Here is a 6,000-nt window from a genome sequence, read left to right on the forward strand (position 1 = left end):
CTGGAGAGCTGCCCGTCTGCCCAAGGGGCCTTAGCTGGTAACATTTGAAAAGAAAGCCATGCCTTGTATTGCGGCTCTATTTCTCATTGTGCTTCTGTGCCCCGTAAAGCAGGGAGCACTCCCGCAGGACTTGTGCCACATCGCTGTGCCAGCTGCACCACAACACTCAGTGAAAAGTATGGCCCTGGTGGGAACGAGGACTCGGAGAAGAAGAATACCAGACTCATAGCCGAGTGCAAAGAAGTTGCTGACAACAGGAAGTCCAGCTTCACATGGTATGGCAACAGCCTCAGGGCACGTCCTCATCTACCAACAGTTACCGTAACTCCTCAGTGCCGGTTGTGTAAGTGGCCTAACAGGGCCGTAAGTAACTCAAGCTGGCTCCAACATAGGCCTTGTTTTGTTAGTGGGTTGGACCTGGGTTCCAAAGGTTCCTTCCAACCTGAGGTAGGGTGCATGTCTATGAATAATATCAGCCACTGTGTCATGCTGCCAGACAAAACCAGAACCGAAATGTCACAGAATCAAAGTACAAACTCCAGAAAATTTTCACGGTGGCTTTACTTACTAGGCAAAAATTATCACAGACTCACAGAATGGCTGAGGTGGGAAGAGCCTTCTGAGGATTATCTAGACCAAATCCCTCTGCTCAGAGCAAGTTCAGCTACAGCAGGTTACTCAGGACTGTGTCCTCTTGTGTTACATATCCCGAAGGACAGAAGCTCCACAGTCTTTCTGGACAGCCTTTTCAATTTCTGTCACAATAAACAAGACATATCTAAACAGGATTTCCCGTGTTTCAGTTTGCACCCATTATCCTTTCAGTGGGGAGCGGCTCTGCCTTCTTCACCCCCCCCCAGTCAGGTATTTAGGCTCATTGGTAAGGTCCCCCTCAGTCTTCTCTCCAGGCTGAACAGTCCCAGCTCTCTCAGCCTCTGCTTGTATGTCAGGTGCTCCAAGCCCTTAATTATTTTTGTGTGCCTTTTCTGGATTTACCCATCATGTCCGTGTCTGTCTTGCACTGAGGTGCCCAGAACTGGACCCAGCATTCCAGATGTGTATCACCAGGGCAGAGCAAAAGGAAAGAATCACCTCCCTCACCCTCATGGCAGTGCTCCTCCTAATGCAGCTCAGGATGACACTGGCATTACCCCTTGCCTCAATGGAAGCTGTAAGCCAGTTTACAGATGAAGGCATGATCATTTGTAAGGGAGTGTTTGAAGGAAAGAGAGTAGTCTCCTGTGAAGAATTGTTGAGCTTGGGTTCTTGCTGCAAGTAGTTCCTGCACATGCTTTCCAAATGTGCTTTGTGCAAGCTCACAGCTGCCTCTGGGGATTAGGTCACACATGAGTGTTGGTGATACCCTCACACTTGTGCAGTAGGCCTCTAGATGGCAGGAGCTGCTGTTTGGCCAGGAGTTACAGCAGGGATGAGTGACTGCAGTGCAGATGGCATGGCGCATTCAGCATTGTACACACATAGCGAGAAAATTGTATTAATGAGAGCCCAGATTTGCTGTAGGAGAAGCCTGAAGTCCATCCCCATGTCTTAGAGACAATTTCTAAGAGTGCCCAAAATTTGTGATCTGTTATGTCTAAAGCATTGGAAAGTTATAAGTAGAAACAGACAAAGTGTAAATACACAATGTGCTCCTGCTGTGTTTTCTCAGGAGATACTTTCCTTAAAATTGCAGTCACTGTAATTTTTCTCTGGAGTACTGTGGGCAGCGAGAACCAGTTTATCTTGCAGTAGGAATAAAAACATTGCTGACTGTTTCTAGGAGGGAAAGATGTGCTTTCATAGTCCCCTTGAATATAATTGCAATAGTGTTTCTGCCCATCAAATTGCTTTCCACAGTTCATCCTTTTGGAGTTCTTCATTCCCTGAGCTGCAGGTCCTCTTCATCCATTAAAGATTAGGGTCATTTTATTTATTTATTTATTTATTTATTTAAATCTGCTAATAAAATCCCCATAAAGTTTTTCTGATCCTCCATCATTAACCTATTTTCCCCCTTCCTTGACCTGCTGCTTCTGTTAACTGGCGATTCTTTCTTGGAGCTGAGTGAAGCACTGACTGTGTCCTGAAATTATGCTCTAAAAATGCTACACATTGAAGCACTTAGAGGTTGGTGTTCCCTCCTGGCACCCGTGAGTATGATCTGCCTTGTCTCAATACCTTCTAGCAGATGTTTATCCTGCCTTGCCTACACATTACCTCATCCATAAACAGAGATGTTAAATGTTACACTCTGTAAGTCCTCCCCAAACCACCCAGTACCAGCATTTCCCCCTTCCCTATGGCAAGTGGCATCAAGAGGGATTGAAATGGAGGTTATAAATGACAAGGAGATGGCCTTGTATCAAATCTTCCCCACTCCTCCACCTCATATGGCCTTTCTGTCTTCATGCCAGCCCCTGTCAGGCCTGGCCTCCACTGGAAAACTTCCCCTGGATGAACCTTTCCAATGTTGCTCATGGGTCTCCTCACAGTGCAGGAGCACAGGCATCAGGTTGGAAATGAGGAGACATTTCTTCTCAGAAAGAGCAGTCAGGCATTGGAATGGGTTGCCCAGGGAGGTGGTGGAGTCACCGTCCCTGGGGGTGTTCAAGGAAAGGTTGGACATGGTGCTTGGGGACACGGTTTAGTGGGTGATATTGGTGGTAGGGAGATGGTTGGACCAGATGATCTCAGATGTCTTTTCCAACCTTAATGATTCTATGATCACATCTCATGCATGCTGCAAGCTCGCGGGCAGAGCTCAGGCACTACTAAGTCACCTCCTTCCCACAGGCTACAAGTGCCATCAGACCAAGCGAGGATCATTTTGGTTGGCCTCAAAAGGTCAGTATTCATGGATGAACTGTAGTGAGGAAGGAAGGGGCTGATCCAAATGGCTCCCCAGAGGGGCCTGTCTCTGCTGCTTATTGGTTCCTCTGGACCTCCTTGGGCAGATGCTGCTAGTCCTGCCCCTCAGGGAAGGGCAGGATGAGAGCCCAAACCCATGTGACGTGGTCACCCTTACAGGCAGAGCTGCCTAAAGGCACCAGCACACAGATAAGGGAGGTCTGCAGGCTGCAGAGGGTAGCTACAGTATGTTTTTGTGTTCTCTACCCAAACAGCAGAGTATGTAAACACAAATCATCTGAGGTTGTATTCAGTTTATGCTGATAATCAGCAGTGAACAAACAAGAGAAAATGGTTCCAAGCTGTGAATATATTACCATTTCCTCCTCCTGAATGTGAGAAAAAATAAAACCTACAAAATTAATAAAATTGTCAGTACCAGCTTTAGGCAGCATAACCTAACAAAACAGAGAAACAGCTAACCAGGATGGGGACTTGTCCCTAACCAGGATAGGGACTTGTCCCTGTTAACTTCAAGTTATGAAGTTAATGGGTTATCTCTGCAATTCATTCTTTTGTACTTCCCAGCTCTGAATGTTTACCTTTCAAAACTGCACACTAATAAGCTTGTCTGCCATCCTGCAGTATTCTGGGCTTCTGCATAGGGTGTCCATGCAGCCCACCAGATCTCTTGACAGATCCTTTACTACTACTCAGCCTGCAAAGGCTCAAAACTGATCTTTCTAATGAGCAAACCACAACTTCCAAGGTGATACTATTTTTCTAGATTTTCAAATCGCCTGTTAGAAGTATTCTTTTAAGATCTTTTGTTCCAAACAAAAATCTGTATTGGTTTCTTTTGAAGTTTTCTTTAGAAAATTATTCTGGAATCATGTGTGCTAAGAAATCTTCTTGGACAGTTTTTCTTTAAAATTCCACAGTTTCAGAAACAAGAAAAAACATGTTGCTCAGAATAACTGAAATGCCATGTGTTCATACAGTTATCGATTTTTTGTGTATATCTGGAGTATATTGTAATACTGTATATATCAGTTGATATATTATATCACGTCACATTTGATTAACCTGTACCAAAACCAGGTGGCTTCAAAGAACTGTCATATAAGATGTAGAGACAAAATCAGGCCATTCAAATCTTTTTAAGGATAGTGTGACTTACATCTGAAGAGAAAAATATATGGCACTCAAGTATACAGTGGATGTATATAGCACATGGGCACCACATAGCAAATTCTTAGTCTTTGTGAAATGCTATTGATGTTTCTAACAAGTAGTGGATTATGTATATATCAGAAGAGTCATGATGCTTACATATTTTGCCCAAGACCAAGTTTGTGTCCCAGGACAGAGTGAGGTCATGAGGCTGCAGTCATGCTGAAGACCCACCACTATGCATTTCTGCAGACTTTGTGAGGTTATTGAACCTCCTTTAGAATCACACCACCCTCCTTAGACAATGGAAAGATATGCTAAATGGCAACAGTGGGAGGGTGACAGTAGGTATGAAACCTGTGTGCATGAAACCTTGGACAATTCTGAAAACTTTTTGAAATTTTTCACTGGTCCACCTGCTTCGGTGCTCTCAAGAGGTTGCACAATGTTCCTTGCTACCATCAGTGACCCCAAATAGCTGAGTGATCAAATGTGATACACTTCTTGTGATCCTTTGGAGTTCTGAGACTCCCAGGCATTGGCTTCCTTTGCAAAAAGGAAGGGCTGAACCACAAGCTACCAGTGCAAGTATATTTGGTTCAGGGATCTTTGCTCTGTTATGGCAAAAACAAGTTACTGAAGGCAGATATCTAGTTTCTCCAAGCTGAACAGCATTCCTGTCATCCTGAGGCTTAACTGTGGTTTTCCATTCTTGTCATCCAAATTTTCATTTACACAAATATTCTGTTTATTTGAGGTATCACAGCTCCAAAGAAGAGCTTCAGGCTTATGAAAAATATTTTCTTGAAATAACCATTCAAGTATCAGTTTGGAGGTAAAAGTATATATAGTAATGTAGGTTAATTTCTGGAGCATATGGGATATTGGAATTTTTATAACTATTGCTGGAAACAAGCAAGAGTGCCTAATTTGCCCCTCTGCATTCAAGGCTTTATTTGTTGGCTCCATTACTGTGAGAGGGCATGTGCATCTGTAGAGACAGTGTTCATTTTCCTATAACTGTCAGCTGCTATAAGCCACATCAAACACAACACACATTTGTTTTCCAGAGGAAACGGCAAGAATTAGTATGATAGCCAGTTGCCCCCTCAGTCAGTCCTTTTTTTCTGACTTTGCCATCTCTCCCTCTTTTGTCCCTTTTCTTTGTGATAATATATGTCTTTGGCATGCAACCAAACCTGAGGTCTTTCTATACGCAACGCCTGGCATTTCATTCAATATCAGTACACAAAACAAAGACAGCTGTGGTCTTCTTGGATCTCACCCTGCCAAGGAATAACAGCAAAGGAGATTTCAACCGTGTCCATGGAACCACCTCTGAGGGTTTTCCTGTATCAGAGAGTCCCCCAGTAAATATTATCCTTGTTTTAATGTTGTTTTATGCAATTACAGAAGTATAAAAGGGACCTTCTGGAATCCTTGCCATCTCAAGATGTTTCACAGGGCTGGACTCAGTGATTTTGGGGATCCCTCAGGGTGGATCAAGATCTGTCCGTGGGTTTCTCTAAGTTTCACTGCTCCTGGGAGACTTGTGCATTCTTTATGAAGTCCAGTTACAGGCAAACCTCCTTAACGTTGAGTCTTGTTTTCAACCATCTTGTGTCGTTTCCATGCCCTCTTGTTTTAGTAGTTGCCAAAGTTTTCTGAGAAGCCACTCTGGCAGAAGATCTCCATATTTCACACACATGGGTCTGTAGTCATTTAGCAGGGCCTCATCTAACAGCCAGAATCGCAGGTTCCTCTGTCATTTGGATACCCAGGGTGTAGGTCAGCCAGCTGCTAACAGCCGCAAGGAAATAGGCTGTAGCTGAAGGCTCCAGACCAGCTGCATAATCCCCACCTCCTTCCCTAGATTACAGCAGAAGACCTTTTTTGCTTCTTGAAAATGCAAAATCTGCCTTCTGAAATTTGAGGTTTCCCGTAAAAAATTGCATTAATTAGCAGTAGCTGGTTGCCTCA

Source organism: Cygnus olor, chromosome 3 (assembly GCF_009769625.2).
Source record: "Cygnus olor isolate bCygOlo1 chromosome 3, bCygOlo1.pri.v2, whole genome shotgun sequence".
Classification (NCBI taxonomy): Eukaryota; Metazoa; Chordata; class Aves; order Anseriformes; family Anatidae; genus Cygnus; species Cygnus olor.